Genomic DNA, 24,243 nt, shown 5'->3' with positions numbered 1-24,243 from the left:
GCAGGTGGATCACTTGAGCCCAAGAGTTTGAGACCAGCCTGGTCAACACGGTGAAACCCTGTCTCTACTAAAAATACAAAAATTAGCCAGGTGTGATGGCGGGCGCCTGTAATCCCAGCTACTTGGGAGGCTGAGGCAGGAGAATCACTTGAACCTGGGAGGCAGAGGTTGCAGTGAACCAAGATAGCACCATCGCACTACAGCCTGGGTGACAAGAGCAAAAATTCTGTCTCACAAAAAAAAAAAAAAAAGAAAGTTTTTTTGTTTGTTTGTTTGTTTTTTTTGAGACAGGGTCTTGGTGGCGCATACCTGTCTTGGTGGCACGCACCTGTCATCCCAGCTACTCAGGAGGCCTGAAGTGCAAGAATCGCTTGAACCCGGGAGGCAGAGGTTGCAGTGAGCAGAGACTGCGCCACAACTACATTCCAGCCTGGGAGACAGAGTGAGACTCCATCCCCCCACTCCCCCCCAAAAAAAGGATCAGAGACAAGTGTAAGCAAATATCACGAAAATGACACTCCCTATTTTAATCAAAATATGATCTCCTTGTAACGCACACAATGTAAAGTAGATAATCTTATCCTCATTTTAGGGAGGAGGAAACTGAGAATCAAGGATGTTAGGTAACTTGCATCAAGTTGGCCAGCTTGATCTCTGAGTAGTGGCAGAACCAGAACCCGATTTGAACCAGCCTCACTCTAAGCCCCAGCCCTTGCCATACCACCACCACCCATCAATTACATATCCACAAAGAACCTCCGTCTGGTCACGTATGAAATGAGGGATTGCTGCCGTCCAGTTGGGAATCCTGGAGTCTGAATGCCCCACCACAGATGGCAGTGATCAGAAAGATATTCTTCTCTGGGGAGGGCTGGGCCCCATCCACTCCCCAGTCAACTCCCCACATTCCAGGGAGATGCAGTGAGCTCTTCTCTGCAGCCAGCTCAGGCTCATGACTGCACTGCCAGGGAAGAGAGTAACATTGCTCCAGACCCATTTGTACCTGACTGCTCTAAAGGTTACCTTGGCTCTGGGAAAGTTTGCTGAGTAAATTAATAACATAAGCAAGGGTGTAAGAAGAACTTTAACCTACCTCACAGAATTCTATACTAAGAGGCCAAACTGTTTTTGAGAACCAAAGGACAATGCATACAACGAGTCTGGTTATTCCTAGAGAATCCTAACTGGGGGCTGACAATATTGATGGGGCTCCTGCCAAGTGCCGGGGCCTGTGCTCATCTCTTTATGGACTGTTTCATCCTTACATTGGTATTATCCTCATTTTGCAGCCAAGAAAATAAACTAATAGGAAGGAATAAGTAACTTGTCTAAAGTCATACAGCCAAAATTCTAACCCAATGTCTACATTCAAAGTCCATGACATTGCATTTTTCTTTTTCTTTTTTTAATTAAAAAGACTGGGCCGGGCGTGGTGGCTCATGCCTGTAATCCCAGCACTTTGGGAGGCCAAGGTGAGTTGATCACTTGAGGCCAGGAGTTCAAGACCAGCCTGGCCAACACGGTGAAACCCCATCTCTAGTAAAAATACAAAAAATTAACTGGGTATGATAGCGTGCACCTGTAATCCCAGCTACTTGGGAGGCTGAGGCAGGATAATTGCTTGAACCTGGTAGGAGGAGGTTGCAGGGAGCCGAGATTGCGCCCCTGCACTCCAGCCTGGGTGACACAGGGAGACTGTGTCTCAAAAAAAAAAAAAAAAAAAAAGAGACTGGGTCCGGGCTCACTATGTTGCCCAGACTGTTCGTGAACTCTTTGTTGTTGTTGTTGAGACAGAGTTTCCTTTAGCTCTTGTTGCCCAGGCTGAAGTGCAATGGCACGATCTCGGCTCACTGCAACCTCTGCCTCCCAGGTTCAAGCAATTCTCCTCCCTCAGCCTCCCGAGTAGCTGGGATTACAGGCACCCGCCACCACACCTGGCTGGCTAATTTTTGTATTTTTAGTAGAGACAGGTTTCACCATGTTGACCAGGCTGGTCTCGAACTGACCTCAAGTGATCTACCTGCCTCGGCCTCCCAAAGTGCTGGGATTACAGGTGTGAGCCACTGAGCCCGGCTAAGAGAAAGGCCTTGAACTCTTAAATTCCTGGCCTCAAGCAATCCTCCCATCTCAGCCTCCCAAGTGCTGGGATTACAGGAGTGAGCCACTATACCTGGCCAATATTTGTATTTTTTTTTTTTTTTTTTTGAGATGGAGACTCACTCAATAGCCCAGGCTGGAGTGCAGTGGCGCGATCTCTGCTCATTGCAGCCTCCATCTCCCAGGTTCAAGCGATTCTCCCACCTCAGCCTCCCAAGTAGCTGGGACTACAGATGCACGCCACCACGCCTGTCTAGTTTTTGTATTTTTAGTAGAGATGGGGTTTCATGACGTTGGCCTCGAACTCCTGATCTCAGGTGATCTGCCCACCTCAACCTCCCAAAGTGCTGGGATTACAGGCGTGAACCACTATGCCCGGCCCAAAGTTTGTATTTCTTAAAAAGGATTTTACAATGATAATTTTCCTCAAATTCAGAGCCCGCTTTCTACTTAGTATAACTGATGGGTTTTTCTAATGATAATATGAACCCTCCCACTCCCAGGAACACAGGCAGCAGGCCAAGCAGTGGCTCTCAGTGAGGGTGGGGGTGTGGGTTGGGGGAGGGGCAGCCCATGAACACCCCAAGCTACTTCCACACTCCAATGGTCAGGAGAATGCAGAATTGAAAGCAGGAACAGGAGTCTGTGGCCTGGAGCTCACATTTAACCAAATAGTTTTCAGAGCTGGCTCAGAAACAGTTCTCCAAACCACAGCCCTCTGCAAAGCCCAGCTGAGATCATCAGATGGCCATCCCAGGACAAGCAAGCAGAACTCCTCGGCCTGGGGTCCTGTTTGCCAATAGGAATCTGGATGTTGTGAGTGCCTCAAGTCACTGACTCCCCCTCCTCATGACCAGGGGATGATGAGCAGCTGTTTAATAAGCCACCAGTGTCAAACCCGGTGGCCGGGGGCCCAGGAAGAACCCCGACTTGGGAGCGCAGCCCCTTAGGCATCTCAGAGCCAGGGACAGGAAAGAAAGACAGGTTGTGTTGCCAGTGTGACTGAAGCAAATTACCTTCCCTGGGCTGGTTTCCTTTATCTATCTTGTCTATGTTTTCTTACCTCCCTCCCGGGACCTTGAGATGCCTTGGAAATCAGATGGGAAAAGCACTGTCACTCACTGCAGGGGTTGTGGTTATGCTGGTTACTGATGCCACTGGGAACACCAAGCTACAGGAGTCAGTCATTTGGGACAGTGCCAGCAGTCAGAGCACAGGTCACACTTGTTCCAAACCATGGCAGTCGGTGCTTGCTGCCCAAACTATTGTCTGAGTTTATTTTTTAAGAAATAAAAAAAAAAATTATCATAGAATACAAAGAACATAAAATACACCATTGTTACCATTTTTTTTTTCTCTTTTTGAGACAGAGTCTCACTCTGTTGCCCAGGCTGGAGTGCAATGGCGCAATCTCAGCTCACTGCAACCTCTGCCTCCCGGGTTCAAGCAATTCTCCTGCCTCAGCCTCCCAAGTAGATGGCATTACAGGCACCCACCACTGCACCTGGCTAATTTTTTTTGTATTTTTAGTAGAGATGGGGTTTCACCATATATGGTCAGGCTAGTCTCAAACTCCTGACCTCAGGTGATCCACCCGCCTCGGCCTCCCAAAGTGCTGGGATTACAGGCATCAGCCACCGCACCCAGCCCATTGTTACCATTTTTACGTGTCCAGTTCAGGAGTATTACATACATTCACATTGTTATGCAACCTATCTCCAGAACTTTTCATCTTGAAAATCTGAGATTCAAAAAATAAAAATAAAAAAATGAAAGAAAAAGAAAAAAAAAAATAAAAAGAAGAAGAAGGAAAAAAGAAAAACCGACATTCCATGCTCATTAAACAGCTCCCTATTTTCCCTCCCCCAGCGCCTGGCAACTAGCACTTTACTGTTTCTATAAATTTGACTTGAGTATTTTTTTTTAATCAACAAAACTCTTAACTTGCACTGTCAATATATTCCAAATATTCCAACATATTCCAAAGTATTCCACAGCAGGCCTGGGTCATGCTGGATTAGCAAAGACAAGGACTGGCCTAGATGGAGTCACACCCTCCCCAGCCTTGGGTTTGGGTAATTCTCAACACCCTAATTCATTCTCCCCTGGCAGCTGGAGAGACCCGTGGGACAGCCACTCACTGCAGAAGGGGCTGGTGAGAGACATGCTCGTCATCTCCGAGGGCCTGGCTCTGCGCCAGCCACACACTTATCTGCCTGCTCCATCTCCGGAGTTTCTGTCTCTGAGCTTTGGCAATGGAAGTTGTGCTTCCACTATTAGCCAACACCGAGCTGGACTCTGGTAACTGACACAGCCGTGCATCTAGTGTAGCTCGGGTTGAGATGACTTGGCTTTTTAAATTGCCTTCTCTGAATATATATTTATCCTAAGACTGGACTGGCCACATGAAATCAGGTTTTCAAAACGGAACTGGCTGTGAGGATGTGTGAGTGTGGATGTCAGGTGGCAAGGGGCTGAGAAGGAAAGTGCAAGGGGGCCTCCCATCCCACATGACTCACACGTTGCTCACGTACACACACCCAACCCCCCCCTCCCAACCCCAACACACACAGGCAGGGCTGTAAACCATATGATTAGGCTCCTGCCTGACTCTCCCAGGCCATCTCTCCCTGTGGTCCAGCCACCATGGGCTTTCTGCTCCAAACACACTCAGGATTGCTGTGTCCCAGGGCCTGCTTGGTGTCCTCTGCGTAGACACTAGACCAGAGCTCACAGAGCCACCTCCCTCTCAACAATCAGCTCTCAGCTCAAATGCCACCTCTTTAAAGAAGACTTCCTTAGAAACGGCCTGATTTCTAGTTTCACCAAAAACTGACCCTGAGATGAGAATTTGGGTATATGGCTTATTTGGAAGGTGATCCTGAAATGAGTGAGAAAAGGAAATCCAAAAAAGCAGGCCAGTAAAGCGTGTGTCACTTAAAGAGCAGGTAACCACTGTAGGCAACTGGAGCTCATTCCCCAGGACTCCTGAGAGCTCTCGCAATGTCCCACCAATGGTTACAGAGGTGTTCGCCTTGGAGTAATTCATTAAGCTGCACGTTTGCTCTGTGTATTTTTCTGTATCTGGATTTTACAATACAAGATTTTTTGTTTTGTGTTTTGTGTTTTTTGAGACAGAGTCTCGCTCCGTCACCCAGGCTGGAGTGCAATGGTACGATCTCGGCTCACTGCAACCTCCGCCTCCCAGGTTCCAGCGATTCTCCTGCCTCAGCCTCCTGAGTAGCTGGGATTACAGGCACCTGCCACCATGCCTGGCTAATTCTGGTATTTTTTTAGTAGAGATGGGGTTTTACCATGTTGGCCAGGCTGGTCTCAAACTCCCAACCCCAGGTGATCCGCCTGTCTTGGCCTCCCAAAGGACTGGGATTACAGGTGAGAGCCACCATGCCTGGCCATTTTTTGTTTTTTGAGAGAGTCTCACTCTGTCACCCAGGCTGGTGTGCAATAGCGTAATCACTAAGTGCAGCCTTGACCTCCCAGGCTCCAACGATCCTCCTACCTCAGGCATATGCCACTGTGAAAGAAAAATAAACCTTGGAGCCCTAAAAGCACTAAGCTAAAGGGAAAAGTCAAGATGGGAACTGCTAGGACAAACCTGCCTCCCATTCTGTTGAAAGTCATTTCTCTGCTCAGCTGGGCAGGTGGCTCATGCCTGTAATCCCAGCACTTTGGGAGGCCGAGGCAGGCAGATCACGAGGTAAGGAGATTGAGACCATCCTGGCTAACATGGTGAAACCCCATCTCTACTAAAAATACAAAAAATTAGCCGGGCATGGTGGCAGGTGCCTGTAGTCCCAGCTACTCGGGAAGCTGAGACAGGAGAATGGCGTGAACCCAGGAGGTGGAGCTTGCAGTGAGCGGAGATCATGCCACTGCACTCCAGCCTGGGTGATAGAGCAAGAGTCCGTCTCAAAAAAAAAAAAAAAAAAAATTAGGAAGTCATTCCTCTGCTTACTGAGATAGATGCATATCTGATTGCCTCCTTTGGAAAGGCTAATCAGAAAGTCAAAAGAATGCAACCCTTTGTCTCTCACCTACCTGTCACCTGGAAACCCTCTCCCTGCTTGAGTTGTCCCGCCTTTCCGGACAGAACCAATGTACATATTACATTGATTGATTTCTCATGTCTCCCTAAAATGTATAAAACCAAGCTGTTGGCTGGCGTGGTGGCTCACGCCTGTAATCCTAGCACTTTGAGAGACCGAGGCAGATGGATCACCTGAGGTCAGGAGTTTGAGACCAGCCTGGCCAATGTGGTGAAACCCCGTCTGTACTAAAAATACAAAAATTAGCCGGGCGTGGTGGCGGGCACCTGTTATCACAGCTACTCGGGAGGCTGAGGGAGGAGAATCGCTTGAGCCTGGGGGGCAGAGGTTGCAGTGAGCTGAGATCACACCACTTCATTCCAGCCTGGGTGAAAGAGCGAAACTCCGTCTCAAAAAAAAAAAGAGAAAAAACCAAGCTGTGTGGCCGGGCGTGGTGGCTTACGCCTGTAATCCCATCACTTTGGGAGGCCAAGGCAGGCAGATCACCTGAGGTCAGGAGTTCAAGACCAGCCTGACCAACATGGTGAAAACCCATCTCTACTAAAAAATACAAAAATGAGACGGGTGTGGTGTCATGTGCCTGTAATCCCAGCTACCTGGGAGGCTGAGGCAGGAGGATCGCTTGAACCCAGGAGGCGGAGGTTACAGTGAGCCATGATCATGCTACTACACTCCAGCCTGGATGACAGAGCAAGGCTCCATCTCAAAAAAATAATAATAATTTAAAAAGTAAAAAATAAAAATAAAACCAAGCTGTGCCCCCACTACCTGGGCACATGTCATCAGGACCTCCTGAGGCTGTCATGAACTGGTCTCAAGTGATCCGCCTGCCTCGGTCTCCCAAAGTGTTGAGATTACAGGTGTGGGCTGCTGCTCCCGGCCAAAAATAAACTTTCTAAATTAACTGAGACCTTTCTTAGATTTTTACGGTTCCCACCACCAAGCCTGGCTAATTTTAAAATTTTCTGTAGAGATGGGGGTGTTGGCGGGTTGGGCCGAGGGAAGAGGGAGGTCTCACTAGGTTCCTAGGCCTGGTTGTGAACTCATAGGCTCAAGCAATCCCCCCATCTCTGCCATGCAGCCAATACAAGATTTTTTTAAAGTTCCTCGGAGAGGTGAGGAGGCTGAGGTGCATGTTCACCGACTCCTGTCCCTCTTTGGTTGAAGGTTGCTCGTGGGGACACTTCGGGTTGGTCTGGGGTAGAGGAGCAGAGAAAGCCCTCAGGCAGAGACCCAGGACAGCCTCTGCACAAATGGGCACTGTCTGGAGCGTACAGAGGACAGGAGAGGCCCTGAAGGGTGTCCAATGCCACCTCACCAATGTCACACCCACCTTCACCATGACTTTCTCTATCCAAATCCCAGGGGCCTAAGCTTCAGGACCCCCTCACTGGCATGCCCCGTCCAGGCCCTAGGAGAGAGGTGTTGTTACTATTATCCTGTGTTTACAGATGAAGAAAATGACACACAGTGAGTGGAAGGAACTTGCCCACGGCTAGAGAGCAGCAGAAGAGGGCAAGTCTTATCCGCTGACAATCCCTTTCCTAATCTTTAAGGAAACAAAGCACAATGATGAAAAATTTAAAGGTTTAAGGTTTTAATAATGCTCCAGGTAGGCCGGGCATGGTGGCTCACACCTGTAATCTTAGCACTTTGGGAGGCTGAGGTGGGTGGATCACAATGTCAGGAGTTCAAGACTAGCCTGGCCAACATGGTGAAATCTCGTCTCTACTAAAAATACAAAATTAGCTCGGTGTGGAGGCACTTGAACCCAGGAGGCAGAATTTGTGGTGAGCCAAGATCACGCCACTGCATTCTAGCCTGGGCAACAGAGCAAGACTCCATCTAAAAATAAATAAATAAATAATAAAATTTTTCCAAGTATAGTCACAAGACAAAAAAGAGTGACTCATGAAAGGAGAGAGGACTTAAATACTCTTAAGTACTGGCTGTGGGTTAGCACAAGAAAGGAGTAAATGCAAGGAACTGGATAGAATGACTGATTTAGTGGCCGGGTGCAGTGGCTCGCGCCTGTAATCCCAGCACTTTGGGAGGCTGAGGCGGGCGCATCACCTGAGATTGGGAGTTTGAGACCAGCCTGACCAACATGGAGAAACCCCGTCTCTACTAAAAATACAAAATTAGCCGGGCATGGCAGGAGAATCACTTGAACCCAGGAGGCGGAAGTTGTGGTGAGCAGAGATCGTGCCATTGCACTCCAGCCTGGGCAACAAGAGTGAAACTCTGTCTCAGAAAAAGGAATGACTGATTTAGGTACAGGAGAGCAGTTTGTTAATACACTTGTGCATAACTTTGCTCACTTTCTTTTTCTGTTGCTAAAGTAATTTGTAGGCCAGGTACAGTGGCTCATGCCTGTTATCCCAGCACTTTGGGAGGCCGAGGCAGGTGGATCACTTGCAGTCGGGAGTTCAAGACCAGCCTGGCCAACATAGCGAAACCCCATCTCTACTAAAAATAGAAAAATTAGCCAGGCGTGGTGGAGCACACCTGTCGTCCCAGATACTTGGGAGGCTGAGGCAGGAGGATTGCTTGAACCCAGGAGGGTTCAGTGAACTGAGGTCATGCCCCTGTACTCCAGCCTGGGCGACAGAGCCAGACCCTGTCTCAAAAAGAAAAAAAAAGTAATTTGTAGAAATTCACATAAAAGTAGCAAAAAGGTATATAAGTTGTCCATAATCTCAGCTCTCAAAGGCCACCATTATGAATGCTTTTGTAGGTTATGAATGAATGCTTTTGTAAGTCATTATGAGTGCTGGGGTTACAGGCTTGAGCCACCCATGCCCGGCCAAAGCAGATCTGTGTTCCCTGTTCTGTCCTTCCCAGTCTACTTACCTTCATTTGTCCAATCACAGACCCCAAGACCCACAGACCCCAAGACCCACAGACCACAGTAAAAGGTCCTAAGGTAGAAAAGCCAGGCCAGAAGCCGAGCGCTGGGCTTTTCCCCCACCATGTACCACTGTCCCCTAACATTTGTACCAGCTGCTTCATCATAACCATACAGAAAATGGTACCTGGCCAGCCTCTTCCTAGGTTAGCGTGCAGCTCCCTGACATACTTGCAAGTCTCATTCCAGGTCAGGTCTGTGGTCCTGTAAATCCAGCTCTGTCTATCTCTCAACTAGAGGCGTCTGGGTCAGGGGCATTGCCTCTGACTGATGGACACTGAAGTTCTGCAGCTCCCGAAGGTCACAGGAAAGAGGCGTTGAGGAGTGGAGGGTGAATGTTACCCTCTATTTGTAATCTTGGAATGCAGAGACGTAGCCTTTGCTCTTCCCTCTGCCCAGCACTATCTTCCTCCCAAAAGCTGCACCACTTACTCTCACTTCCTTCAGAGGTCATCTTACCAGAGGCCTTTCCTGGCCAATCTCTCTTTTTTTTTTTTTTTTGAGAGGGAGTTTCACTCTTATTGCCCAGGCTGGAGTGCAATGGCACGATCTCAGCTCACAGCAACCTCTGCCTCCCGGGTTCAAGCCATTCTCCTGCCTCAGCCTCCCAAGTAGCTGGAATTACAGGCATGCGCCACCACGCTTGGCTAATTTTGTATTTTTAGTAGAGATGGGGTTTCTCCATGTTGGTCAGGCTGGTCTTGAACTCCAGACCTCAGGTGATCCGCCCACCTCGGCCTCCCAAAGTGCTGGGATTACAGGCGTGAGCCACTGCACCCGGCGTGGCCAATCTCTATACAGTAACCACCCCACTCACGCACACCCTTGGCCCTTTCCAGAGCCTTACCCTACTTCTTCTTCCCAGCACATTCCACTTGTTTTATATATATATCTGTGTGCATACATAAATATATATATTTGGATTTATTGACTGTACCCTGTACCCTCTTCCCACTGGAAAGAAAGGCCCATAGGGGAGGAACTTTGTTTTGGCTCTTAGCTGTATTATCGTTACCCACTAGCACAGCTGCAGTCAATAAATATTTGTTGACGGGATTAATGAAATCTCTCCTCCCACTTATATTACTGTCCTTGCAGTTTCTAATTTCAACTTACAAGTGGACTATGAACTGCAAATTACTACATTGTGCACTGATGCTAATTAAAAAATCATTAGGATGGCCTGGAATGAATTTGGCTTAATTTTAATCTGCCACCTGAATGTGGTCCAGGTTCCAGGTGAAAACAAATACAGGATCCTTCAGGATTTGAGACCTGCAGTACAGTAATTCCAGCAGAGAGAAGCAGGGCTCCTGGAATTTGTCCCTTATCCCCTTCACTGCTTAATCACACATTGTTCCCTGCCCAGGCCAACTGGCATTACCTCCAGACTTCAAAATGCCCTTCTGCAGCTCCTGTGCTGGTTAAAGAAAGAAAAAAACACAGTGAAGTCCACTGGAGCACATTTTAGTTTTAATGTGCCAGGTCACCAAAGAGCCAGCTGAGTCGACTTGGCTGCCGAGGAAGGAACGGTGAAAAGTATGTGGACAAAAGAGATCATTTGTTGTTTTAACCCCAAACAATTCTCAAAACATATTTCATATTGAGAATGAGACAGGCACAAATGCACGTCTGGACTGTACATATTGTTGAAGGTAAATTCATTTGCTCAGTGAGTCAAGGTTGGCAGGAAGCCAAAATGTTCAGCCCTTGCTTCTGATGCTGAGGCTTCAGCCAGTCATAAAATTATCTAGATCATTTAAGACATAATTACTTCTATCTCAGCCAATTATTTCAGTAGAAAGTTTCTTTCTTTTCCAGAGCAATCCTTAATTAATTAAAAGTGCTTATTTCAAAATATTTTATAGAGAAGGGGGTTTAGAATGTGTATGTACAGGCCAGGCACAGTGGCTCACGCCTGTAATCCCAGCACTTTGGGAGGCCGAGGCAGGCGGATCACTTGAGGTCAGGAGTTTGAGACCAGCCTGGCCAACATGGTGAAACCCTGTCTCTACTAAAAATACAAAAATTAGCCAGGCGTGGTGGCACACGTCTGTAGTCCCAGCTACTCAGGAGGCTGAGGCAGGAGAATCGCTTGAATCTGGGAGGTGGAGGTTGCAGTGAGCGGAGATCACACCATTGCACTCCAGCCTGGGCGACAGAGTGGGACTCCATCTCAGAAAAAAAAAAAAAGTGTATGTACAGATTAAAGAATAAAGTGAACCTCACGTTACTACACTGGAGACACGAGCACCTCCAGAGACCCTTGAGCACTCTGCCATTCCATCCCCTTTCCTCTCCAGAGGTAACCAATATCCCCACCTTTGTGTTAACCACCCCCTGGCATTTATTCCTAATTGCTTTTATCTCTCTGTGAATCTCTCAAAAACATTGTTTAGTTTGGAAAAAAACTGAGCAGTAAGCACAGACCTAGCTTTGAAAGGGGAGGGCAATGATGCTCCCACGGCTCCCTGAAGATGACCTGAGTGGAGCTTCCGGGCAGAGCCTGGCTTCCACGTCCCCTTGAGTTCTCCAGAGTCCGTCTGGGGTTGTGTCACAGGGCGTAGTGTGAGTGAGGTGCTGGCTGACCAGCAGAAACATGGTCAAAGGGCATGGGCTGCTCTGAATTTTCTGCCTCTAGACTCACCACAGCTGCAGTGGGTGGAAACAGACCTGGAAGAGATCACCAGTGCCCCCGGGCGCTCTGGGAAGCAGGGCCTTTCATCTTCTTCAACCTGGGCACACCTGAGCATTTTTAGCTTCATGTACAAGGACCATCGTTGCTCTGTGATCATAACCCTCCGCATGTCTATCTTCTGAGTCACGGCGGCAGTCTGGACCAGCTGCTCGCTATTGCTAGGCGGGAGCACAGCTGTCCTCCCAGGAGCTCCCTTGTCCTCCGCCGGCTTCAGGATCCCTGTATCCCGTGTCTCCTTTTTCCTGGGACTACTTCTTCATCTGGGGGAGCACATCATCTGATAGTTTCCTGAGAAAGGGCGAAAGGATGTAAATAGACAAGCCTACCTGACGCTACTCGGGGGAGGTGGGCTGTGTCCAGGTGCCCCCTATGCACCGCTCCTCTCCGAGGGCTTCCTGGGAGACAGCCCACCAGCTGGGATGTTCTAATTTGGACTCAGTAGAAACTATCAAAGTGGATGCAGTCTCAGAAAACTAGGAAGGTCAGGAATTGAGTCTGTTATTAGCTGATCTCATCTCCGACAGAAAAAAAAAAAAAGAGAGAGGGAGAGAATTGAGCCTGTTGTAGTGCACAGCATTCTAGCCTGGGCAACATAGTGACACCCCTCTGTAATTCAAAAAAAAAAAAAAAAAAAATTCAGCCTGGAGGAACTTAAATTAACATTGTCCTGGCCTTGGAATGCCTTTAGAAAAACAATCGGAAAACCCCTAGGCCCAGCGGTGCCAGTGGGAGATAAGGGGAGCCTGTCAAGCGCTGGTGCACCAAGAATTCAAGGCCTGGGCCCCACAGCTCCCTGGCAGCAGCATTTCAGCCTTATAAGGCAGTGTAAGTTGTTTCTAGGTGCTGAGGAGACTGGGGATATGGGCGGCAGCGAGTCCACATCTCTCCTCCCCTACCTGGCAGTCCCCTCCCCATCCAGGCACTGATAAGATATTGCAGTCCTGACTGTGTCTCCTTGAGATTTAAGAGAGGTATCGGGAGACACACCCTATGTGTTTGGCTTCCATCCCCCGCCCTGCCCATTTGCTGCTGGGAGTAAACCAAAGCAAAAGCACTCTGAAATGGAACCAAGTCACCATTCTCTCCTATCTGGAATCTGGGTGAGACTCTGTGGTCTTAGTCAAAGCATGCTGACCTGGGGGCAGGGGACTTGGGCCCCACCCCTGGGAGCCACTAGTGCATGCTCCTGGACAGTCATTATCTGGGCCCTGGGTTAGTTCCTCTTTTTTAAACTGGAGGTTGGGTGTCAGGGGTTCTCCTCTCATGGAACATCAGAATCACCTGGAGAGATTTAACTAGCTGCAGCCGCCCAGGCCCCACCTGGAGACTCTGATATAATTGGCTTGTAGGGAGGCCCAGGTAACATATTTTTGAAAACCCTTAGTTGATTCTTGCGTCATCCAGCTGAGAAACACTCACAGATGACTCTAGGGACTTTTGTAGCATTATGATTCAGTAATTCTGATAAGAAACTGTAGGTAATTTTTTTTATTTTTTAAAGAGTCTCGCTCTGTCACCCAGGCTGGAGTGCAGTGGTGCGATCTCAGCTCACTGCAAACTCTGCCTCCCGGGCTCAAGTGGTTCTCGTGTCTCAGCCACGGAGTAGCTGAGATTACAGGCAAGCGCCACCATGTGTGGCTAATGTAGGTAATATTTTGCAACAAAAAATCCAAGGGTAGGCCAGAAGCAGTGGCTCATGCCTGTAATCCCAGCACCTTGGGAGGCTGAGGTGGGCGAATTGCATGAGCTCAGGATTCGAGACCACCCTGGGCAACACAGTGAAACCCTGTCTCTACTAAAAATACAAAAATTAGCTGGGCATGGTGGTGCACACCTGTAGTCCCAGCTATTTGGGAGGCTGAGGTGAGAGAATCACCTGGCCTGGGCAAGTCAATGCTGCAGTGAGCTGAGATCACACCACTGCACTCCGGCCTGGGTGACAGAGTGAGACCTTGTCTCGGGAAAACAAAACAAAACAAAACAAAAAAAACGGCCGGATGCAGTGGCTCACATCTGTAATCCCAGCGCTTTGGGAGGCCGAGGCAGGCAGATCGCGAGGTCAGGAGTTCGAGACCAGCCTGGCCAACCTGGTGAAACCCCGTCTCTACTAAAAATACAAAAATTAGCCAGGCGTGGTGGCACACACTTATACTCCCAGTTACTCGGGAGGCTGAGGCAGAAGAATCGCTTGAACCCGGGAGGCAGAGGTTGCAGTGAGCCGGGATCGCGCCATTGCACTCCAGGCTGGGCAACAAAGTGAGACTCCGTCTCAAAAAAAAAAAAAAAAAATCGAAGGGTAACCTCAGATCTCCTGACAGGTAGTCCTGTAAAAGAAATGTCCATTGTTATCTAGTATTCAACAGGACTTAACTACAATGCAAGCACTGGCTTCTAATTATGCCTAAGGAGAGACGTTAGCATTCTTTAATGTCCCTAGAGTTAAAACATTTGTCCACTTTCTTAAATGTTTTACTCTCTAGACTAGACAGGAGGATGGGTGTTTCCTCACTTCCATCCTATCCATTTAAAAATCACTTCTTTATTTATTTTTGAGACGGAGTCTGGTTCTGTTGCCCAGACTGGAGTGCAGTGGTGTGATCTTGGCTCACTGCAACCTCCGCCTCCCAGGTTCAAGCGATTCTTCTGCCTCAGCCTCCTGAGTAGCTGGGACTACAGGTGCCTGCCACCACGCCCGGCTAATTTTTGTATTTTTAGTAGAGACGGGGTTTCACCATGTTGGCCAGGATTGTCTCCACCTCCTGACCTGGTGATCCGCCTGCCTCGGCCTTCCAAAGTGCTGGGATTACAGGTGTGAGCCACCGCGCCTGGCCACTTATTTATTTTTTATTTATTTATTTTTAAGACAGAGTCTTACTATGTCGCCCAGGCTGGAGTGCAGTGGCACAATCTTGGCTCATTGCAACCTCTGCTTCCTGGGATCAAGTGATCCTGATGCCTCAGCCTCCTGCGTAGCTGGTATTACAGAACATGCCATCATGCCTGGCTAATTTTTTGTATTTTTTGTAGAGATAGGGTTCTGCCATGTTACCCAGGCTGGTCTTGAACAACTGGACTCAAGTGATCTGCCTGCCTCGGCCTCCCAAAGTGCTGGGATTACAGACGTGAGCCACAGTGCCCGGCCAAGCTAATGTTTCTAAGTCCACCTGTCTTTTTCCTCTATCCCATGCCACCAGGAACTATTAATAGCAAGGCCTGTGACATTTTGGCTGCTAAAGCACAGAATCTCCAAACCCGTGCCATGCAAGGTGCCAAATTAAAGTGGATACAAATAATTTCATTCTTCACAAATGAATCTAGAGTAGACTATAAACTGAGACTGGCAATAAGGGATTTAAGAATCTTTCATTGAGATTGTTACTTCAATGTTTAAGTTCTTAGTGGGCTGAGAAAAATAAAGCAATTGTTTTTTGAGAAAGTGTCTTGCTCTGTGGCCGGGTGCGGTGGCTCATGCCTGTAATCTCAGTACTTTGGAAGGCCAAGGCAGATGGATCACTTGAGGTCAGGAGTCTGAGACCAGCCTGGCCAACCTGGTGAAACTCTGTCTTTACCAAAAATATAAAAAATTAGCTGGGTGTGGTGGCATGTGCCTGTAATCCCAGCTACTTGGGAAGCTGAGGCAGAAGAATTGCCCGAAACCGGGAGGCAGAGTTTGCAGTGAGCCGAGATTACACCACTGCACTCCAGCCTGGGCGATGGCGCGAGACTCTATCTCAAAAAAAAATACAAAACAAACAAAAAAGGAAAGTGTCTTGCTCTGTTGCCCAGGCCTGAGTGCAGTGACAGGATCTTGGGTTACTGCAACCTGAACCTGCCAGGCTCAAGCAATCCTTCCACCTCAGCCTCCTGAGTAGCTGGGACTATCGGCACATGCCACGATGCCTGATTAATTTTATTTTTTTGTACAGATGCGGGTCTCACTATGTTCTTCAGGCTGGTCTCAAACTCCTGGACTCAAGTGATCCTCCTGCTTTGGCTCCTAAAGTGCTGGGATTAGAGGCATGAGCTACTGCATCTGGCCAAATGAAGCAATTTTAAAAAATCAGACATGAAGGCCAGGCGCGGTGGGTCACACCTCTAATCCCAGCACTTTGGGAGGCCAAGGCAGGCGGATCACAAGGCCAGGAGATTGAGACCATCCTGGCTAACACGCTGAAACCCTGTCTCTACTAAAAGTACTAAAAATTAGCTGGGCGTGGTGGCAGGCGCCTGTGGTCCCAGCTATTCAGGAGGCTGAGGCAGGAGAATGGCGTGAACTTGGAAGGCGGAGCTTGCAGTGAGGCGAGATCGCACCACTGCACTCCATCCTGGGTGACAGAGTGAGACTCTGTCTCAAAAAAATAATAAAATAAAATAAATAAAAAATCAGACATGACATAGGTCCTCAAAAAGTGTTGTTGGATTAATTTGCTTTTCATCTCCTTTTATTCATTTTTCTTTATTTTTCTCCACCTCCTATTTTAATTGTTTTTAGAAACTGGGCCTCACTCTGTCATGTAGGTTGGAGTGCAGTGGCACAATCACAACTCACTGCAACCTTGATCTCCTGGGCTCAAGCAATCCTCTTGCCTCAGCCTCCCGAGTAGCTGGGATACCACCATACTGGCTAATTCTTTTTCTTTTTCTTTTCTTTTTAAAATTTTTTAAATTTAAATTTAAATTTTATTTTACGTATTTATTTTTTTTGAGGCAGAGTCTCGCTGTGTTGACCAGGCTGGAGTGCAGTGGCACAACCTCAGCTCACTGCAACCTCTGCCTCCTGGGTTCAAGTGATTCTCCTGCCTCAGCCTTCTGAGTAGCTGTGATTACAGGTGCATGCCACCATGCCCAGCTAATTTTTGTATTTTTATTAGAGACAGGGTTTTACCATGTTGGTCAGGCTGGTCTCAAACTCCTGACCTCAAGTGATCTGCCCGCCTCAGCCTCCGAAAGTGCTGGGATTACAGGTGTGAGCCACTGCACCCGGCTTCTTTTTTTTTCTTTTTCTTCTTTTAGAGATGGGGTCTTGCTATGTTGCCCAAGCTAGTCTTGAACTCCTGGCCTCAAGGGATCTTCCCCCCTTGGCCTTCCAAAGTGCTGGGATTACAGGCTGAGCCATGGCCCCTGGCCCTGATCCCCTTTTCTAATACATGGCTTTTTAATTTGAAAAACTGATTTCCTTATACACCGTGAAACAGCATTTCTATAGCTCCCTGGACTATGCTGGTTCCCTCACCCAGTGTCTCCACTTCTAAAGTCCTCAGTTACTGTGAAACTCATTTATCTTTCTGCAACATTAATTTTGAGAAAGTTGAAGTGAGCAAAACTTCCTGGAATCTGAAAAGAAGACCCATTGTCCCCATACCAGGCTCACAATCAGCCAAAGGGGGAAGCAGATTTTCCTGTCTGTACAAAAGAAGGTAATTAGAATTTTGGTTGTAATAAATTATCTATAATCTCCTCTTTGAAGCTGTTTTAGAGAATGCTCCTGTAGGCCAGGGTCTTAGAAAGTTTCTTTTGAACGCCTTGACCATATTCAGGGCTCCTGGGCCCCTGATCATCAGAGAAGTATTGCTAAAACGGCTTCTGACCAGCAGTAACTAAATACCAGAGGAAGCCCCACCTCCAAAGCCTTATGGCTTGTCTGCAGACAGTCATGAAATCTTAGTTTGGTGGAAATGACATCAGATCTCTTCACTGTTAACTGTGCTTTGTGCCATAGAATAAAATGATTCAGTTGTTCAATTATTATAAAAAGTCACTTGCTGGCCAGGTGCGGTGCCTCACGCCTGTAATCCCAGCACTTTGGTAGGCCGAGGAGGGTAGATCACCTGAGGTCAGGAGTTCAAGACCAGCCCGGTCAACATGGTGAAACGCCGTCTCTACTAAAAATACAAAAATTAACTGGGTGTGGCAGTGCAGGCCTGTAGTCCCACCTCCTCAGGAGACTGAGGCAGGAGAATTGCTGGAACCCGGGAGGCGAAGACTGCAGTGAGCCGAGATCGCGCCACTGCCCTCCAGCCTGGGCGATAGAGCGAGACTCTGTCTCAAAAAAAAAAAAAAAAGTAACTTGGTGCTTATCATGTGTCAAGTGCTATAGATGCCAAAATGAGGAGAGGACATGCTATTGTCAATTTTAGCCTAGCACTTAAATAGCAGATCTAGTATCAGTGCTGGTCAGTCCAGGTCAGCATAGAAGGCAGTCTGAGCTGAAAGCAGATGGAGGAGGCAAAGCTGATCAGGAAATGGTATTGAAATCCCAAAGCAGTCCCTGTGGGTGGTAGGGAGGAGACATTCTAGGAAGGGGGAACATCATGAGCACAAACTCAGAGGTGTGATAGAACACAGCACTGGAATGGAATGGCAATCAATCCAATCAAGGAAAGAGGAGGGACAGGTAGCAAAGGTGGGTTGATGTCAGATTACAAAGTCCGTGTGTAATTAGACTAATGAATTCATGCCCCTGAAGAATATTCCACAGAGAAGTGACATGATTTATTTTGTTTCATTTTTTTGAGACAGAGGCTGGAGTGCAATGGCGCAATCTCAGCTCACTGCAACCTCTGCCTCTCAGGTTGGAGTGATTCTTGTGCCTCAGCCTCCCAAATAGCTGGGATTCAGGCGTGCACCGACATGCCCAGCTAATTTTTTGTATTTTTAGTAGAGATGGGATTTCGCCATGTTGGCTAGGCTGGATTAATTTGCATTTTGGAAAGCAACTCTGGTTTCAGTGTACAAGAGATTTGAACAGGAGATTAACTAGGAAGCTAAAGTAATAGTTATGAAAGGTGATGAGAGCCTGAAATTAGGTCAGTGTCTATGAGAACAAAGGGGATGGATTTCAGAAACGTTTCTAAATCATAAATGACTGAACCAGAAGAACTGAAGCTGATGTCAGATTTCTCGCTTGGGTGATGAGGAACAAGGCAGGAAGAGCAGCAATGAGGATAGAGGTGGAAGGGCAGCTCAGGAATTTCCCTGGAGTTTTCCCATCTTGAGACTTCGGTCTTGGAAGACAGAATGGCTGTGACATAATGTGGACTTTTTACTTCCACCTCTAGGAAAGCGTTCTTTGGAACACCTTTGCTGAGTCTCTCTCTCCTCCGCTCAAGGGTAAGGCTTACTTGGTAGTGGGACCAGATTGCACAGTGTCAACAGGCTTTCTAAGGAAAATCCCAGAAGGCGGCATTCGTCCAGATAACCTTGCTGGCTGCATACATATTTGAAGCTTATGTGCACAAATGGAGTTCTTCCAGAAAGAGAGAATGGCATTTGTGGAGGGTGAATCAATTAATTCAGCTACTGCTTTTTCCAACCTCAGTTTCTCACCATAAACAGACAGAACAGCATGAGCAAAGTATCTGGTGTTTTAGGGTAAAAAGAGGGAGGAAAGGGTGGCTAACTCATCCGCCAGGCGTACTAAAGCATGTGTGGTTCTTTACTTTTAAGCAACCCACACATTCAACATTGATATCCCTATTGTTTTTTATTTTCATAATATGTATTTATAGCACTTCTTCAGAATCAGATGAAGAATCATGATATACAGTTTTTTTTTTTTTTCCTAAGGCGGACAGAGTCTCACTCTGTCGCCCAGGCTGGAGTGAAGTGGTGCGATCTCGGCTCACTGCAACCTCCGCCTCCCGGGTTCACGCCATTCTCCTGCCTTGGCCTCCCGAGTAGTTGGGACTACAGGCGCCCACCACCACGCCTGGCTAATTTTTGTATTTTTAGTGGAGACGGGGTTTCACCATGTTAGCCAGGATGGTCTCGATCTCCTGACCTTGTGATCCGCCTGCCTCAGCCTCCCAAAGTGCTGGGATTACAGGCGTGAGCCACCGTGCCTGGCTGTATATACAAATTTTTACCTTAAGTTTGTTAACTTTTTTTTTTTTTTTTTTGAGACAGAGTCTTGCTCTGTTGCCCAGGGTGGAGTGCAGTGGCATGATCTTGGCTCATGGCAACCTCTGCCTCCCGGGTTCAAGCCATTCTCCTGCCTCAGTCTCCCTAGTAGCTGGGGTTACAGGCACATGTCACCACTCCTGGCTGATTTTTGTATTTTTAGTAGAGACAGGGTCTTGCCATGTTGCCCAGGTTGGTCACCAACTCCTGAGCTCAAGCAATCCTCCTTCCTCAGCCTCCCAAAGTGCTGGGATTACAGGCATGTGCCACTGAGCCTGGCTAACTTTGTTAACTTTTTAACACAAGTAAACATACTTGCAGAAAAGAGCCCAGATAGGCATATAGCATGATGGATCTTCACAAAGGAAACATGACCATGTAAGCATCACCCGGATCAAGGAGGGCATGGTTGGCACACCAGGGGCAGCCCTAATGCATGCTCCCTGCCAGCCACCACCCCCACTAAGTAGCAGCCTACTAATGGAATCAATTGGCTTTGTCTTTGAATTTTATATATATTAATCAGTAGAATCACACAAGAACTGGCTTCTTTCAATCAACATCTATGAGAGTCACCCATGTTGTTGTAGCCAGTTTGTCATTGCTGGGTCGTACTACGTTCTAGTGTGAGAAAACACCACATTTATCTGTTCTACTGCTGATGAACATTTGGTTTGTTTCTAGTTTTGATCTATTGTGAATTATGGTGCTATTTTGGTGAACATATGTATGCATATTCATTTATATGTGTGTAGGAGTGGAACGTTGAGCTATTCACATGTCTCTCTTTTTTTTTTTTTTTGAGATGGAGTCTCGCTGTGTTGCCCAGGCTGGAGTGCAGTGGCACCATCTCGGCTCACTGCAACTTCCACCTCCCAAGTTCAAGTGATTCTCCTGCCTCAGCCTCCCGAGTAGCTGGGATTACAGATGCGCAACACCACACCCGGCTAATTTTTGTACTTTTAGTAGAGACGAGGTTTCACCATGTTGGTCAGGCTGGTCTCAAACTCCTGACCTTGTGATCCGCCCACATCAGCCTCCCAAAGTGCTGGGATTTCAGGTGTGAGCCACTGCACCTGGCCAGCCACTGCGCCCGGCCGACATGTCTCTTTATCGTTTTTATTTTTTTGGGTCTTGCTTTGTCACCCAGGCTGGAGTGCAGTGGCACAAACATGGCTCACTGCAGCCTCAACCTTCTGTGCTCAAGTGATCCTCCCACCTCAGCCTCCCAAGTAGCTGGGACTACAGGCAGTCACAACCACACCCAGCTAATTTTTGCTTTTTTTGTAGAAACGGGGTTTTTTCACCATGTTGCCCAGGCTAGTCTGGAATTCCTGAGCTCACGTGATCCACCTGCCTTGGCTCCCAAAGTGTTGGGATTACAGGTATGAGCCACTGCACCCAGCTCTTTATCATTTTTCATATGACAAAGTCAAACTTCTTTTTATTTTTGAGACAGAGTTTCGCTATTGTTGCCCAGGCTAGAGTGCAATGGCATGATCTCAGCTCACAGCAACCTCTGCCTCCTGGGTTCAAGCAATCCTTCTGCCTCAGCCTCCTGAGTAGCTGGGATTACAGGCACACACCACCATGCTTGGCTAATTTTTGTATTTGTAGTAGGTATGGGGATTCATGTTGACCAGGCTAGTCTCAAACTCCTGACCTCAGGTGATTTGCCTGCCTCGGCCTCCCAAAGCGTTGGGATTACAGGCATGAGCCACTGTGTCTGGCTCATATGACAAAGTCAAACTTCTATTACCTGGTGAGCAAACATTAAAAATTCTTACCTGGAGGAGCTGTGCCCCAGCAGTCTAATTTGGACAAACATGTTGTTGAAGAACAGTTCATTCACTTCACTTTATTCAATGCTTCCTGCGTGCCAGAATCCGGGCTGGGTGCTACAGAGACACTGACTGACAGAATCCTTGCCCTTGGCCAGGCACAGGGGCTCACGCCTGTAATCCCAGCACTTTGAGAGGCTGAGGTGGGCGGATCACTTAAGTCCAGGAGTTCAAGATCTGCCTGGTCAACATGGTGAAACCTCGTCTCTACTAAAAATACAAAAATCAGCCGGGTGTGGTGGCACGCGGCTGCAATCCTAGCTACTCGGGAGGCTGAGGCAGGAGAATCCCTTGAACCTGGGAGGCAGAGGTTGCAGTGTGCCGAGATCATGCCACTACACTCCAGCCTGGGCAACAGAGGGAGACTCCGTCACCAAAAAAAAAAAAAAAAAAAGAAAAAGAAAAACAAATGCTGATAATAGTGATAAGCGTAAGTCTCATAATCCAAAGCAAAAGTGATAAGGCTAGAGTCTGAATCATGAGCAATACCATCTCACCCAAATCTATTTGGCTTCTCAGCTTTGGAAGGTGAGTAGTGCAATTTCAAATAGTGAGGGATTTGTCCGAAAAATGTATCCAAATCTATTCAGTTCCTGAGTTCAAACAGTGAGATCTAGAATAGTGACAGATACAAAGTATAGAATACTATACTTTTACCTAAGTTATATCTACTTATACTTTTTAGGGTAATAAGGCATTTTACAACATTTTTACCTTTTGGAAATAAGATCTTCCCGTAAATACTACTTGGACATGTTTTCAGCAATAACCTACATACAAACGTGAGAGGCCACCTGCTTCTTCCCACTGACACCAGCCCCTCCCTTATCCAGGCCTTTGTTCTCTGCTCAGGTCATTTACCTCCTTCCTTCATCTTCTTCACCTTCAGGATTCCGCTGACACATCGCATTCTTGGGAGAACCTTCCAATTCCAATTATGGACTAGCTGCTCCTACCCTGTGCTCTTCGCTTGGTGACTATTCTTATCCCTTTTCAGCCCTTCTCACACTGTTTTGTGACTGTCTCTTTATCTGTATTAAGTTGGATATGAATTTGGCTCCTTTCACACAGACCAAAATATAAATGGCTTAAGCAATATAAAGATCACACACACAAGTGAGGCAAATGACCATCTGAGGGGTGAGGAAACTCTGCCGCAAGGGTTGCCCACGATCCTGGTTTCTTGTGTTTTATTACTTTGTCATTCCCTAGGATGTTGTCTCCATTTACAAGGCCAAAACAGGTTCATCATCAGCTCATCACTCTCTAGTCCCGGGAAGGGCAGCATGGAGTTAAAATGACAGGTAGTACCTTCTTTTTTAAACAAGTTATGACTTTTCAAGGACATAGCCAGGGTCTTTGCTTCTGGGAGAAGGTGTGTTGAGTTCAATGTAGGCTGCCCTGAGTTAATGATGGGTTAATGCAACCCAAGTCACTTCCTTATAAGGATGTAACCAGAAGCTGTTCCCATCGCTTCTGTTTATATTATACTAGCCAGATGTTTGTTAGTCACTTTCCTGGCAGCAAGAGCCCTTCTTACTAAAAGGTAGAAGAAAAGAATGGACATTATAGGGCGATAAGCTCTCTGCCACACACACCACACTGGGCATTAAGTTCTGAGTTTGTTCACCATTATGTCAGTAATGCTCAGTACAAAGTGTTTAATGAAATGGCTAAATCTTTGACAGTGCTAGAACAGAGGACATAATTCCGGGAGTTTCTGAACAGAGGACTGGATCTTTTTCACAAGAGAAAGAAAAGTTAGACCGCTGTAGACCAGAATTCAGACTGTTCCACGAGTCCCCTTGAACAGGCTCTGAACCTTGTTCTTTTTGATGAAATGGGGATAACTCTATTTGATCCCTAGTATGAGTTGGGAGCGTTAAGATAACATTTGGCAGTGTGTAGTACACAGATCATGCTGAAAAATATGATCTTCCCTTCCATTTGCAGAAGTGCTGGCAACGTCCACTGTCACATTACCTGTCGCAGTATCTGCCTGCTGTTCAACATGTACCATACCTGACTGGCAAAGCCAACGAACACGCAGCCAGTCTGCTCTCTTATGCATTCTACATTTTATGTCGAGGTTAAGCTAAACTACCAGCAAGTTGGATACTTAGACCTAACATTTAATAGTCAAGAAGATTTTTGCTTTTTCTCATAACCCACATCTATGATATACCTGTGTTTCTCAGGATTGGGTGGATGTCAAGCAGAGTTGAATCTGCTCCTCAAATTTAAGACCTTCTGGTGCATATTCCAATCTTCCCTTCATTCTTTTTTTTTTTTTTTTTTGAGACGGAGTCTCACTCTGTCACCAGGTTGGAGTGCAGTGGCACGATCTCGGCTCACTGCAACCTCTGCCTCCCGAGTTCAAGCAATTCTCTTGCCTCAGCCTCCCGAGTAGCTGGGACTACAGGCCATGCCACCACACCCAGCTAATTTTTGTATTTTTAGTAGAGACGGGGTTTCACCATGTTGATCAGGATGGTCTTGATCTCTTGACCTCGTGATCCGCCCGCCTTGGCTTCCCAAAGTGTTGGAATTACAGGCGTGAGCCACCGCACCCGGCTTCCCTTCATTCTTAATCACCTACCTTTAGTATGTGATCCTGATTTGCCTTTTTTTTTCTTTTTTGGTGCTCCCTCTTCTGGTGTCCTAAGGTACCCTCTTCTTCATGCCCTTTCACTGGGCATGGTCATACTCTGCTGAGATGTCTGAATCCTTCTG

The 24,243-nt window shown here is 47.3% G+C and overlaps 1 long non-coding RNA gene across 1 annotated transcript; it reads right to left on the bottom strand.

Annotated features, from left to right (window-relative positions):
• Nucleotides 1–7,744: 7,744 nt before the first annotated feature.
• Nucleotides 7,745–9,470, bottom strand: LOC134809917 (uncharacterized). The gene is made up of 2 exons (XR_010156697.1): nucleotides 9,200–9,470; nucleotides 7,745–8,009 (listed from the first exon to the last, which is right to left on the bottom strand). It is a non-coding gene; the product is annotated as an uncharacterized LOC134809917 (long non-coding RNA).
• Nucleotides 9,471–24,243: the final 14,773 nt, after the last annotated feature.

This window comes from Pan troglodytes, chromosome 1 (genome assembly GCF_028858775.2).
Source record: "Pan troglodytes isolate AG18354 chromosome 1, NHGRI_mPanTro3-v2.0_pri, whole genome shotgun sequence".
Lineage (NCBI taxonomy): Eukaryota > Metazoa > Chordata > Mammalia > Primates > Hominidae > Pan > Pan troglodytes.
This window is presented reverse-complemented; position numbering and strand designations above follow the sequence as displayed.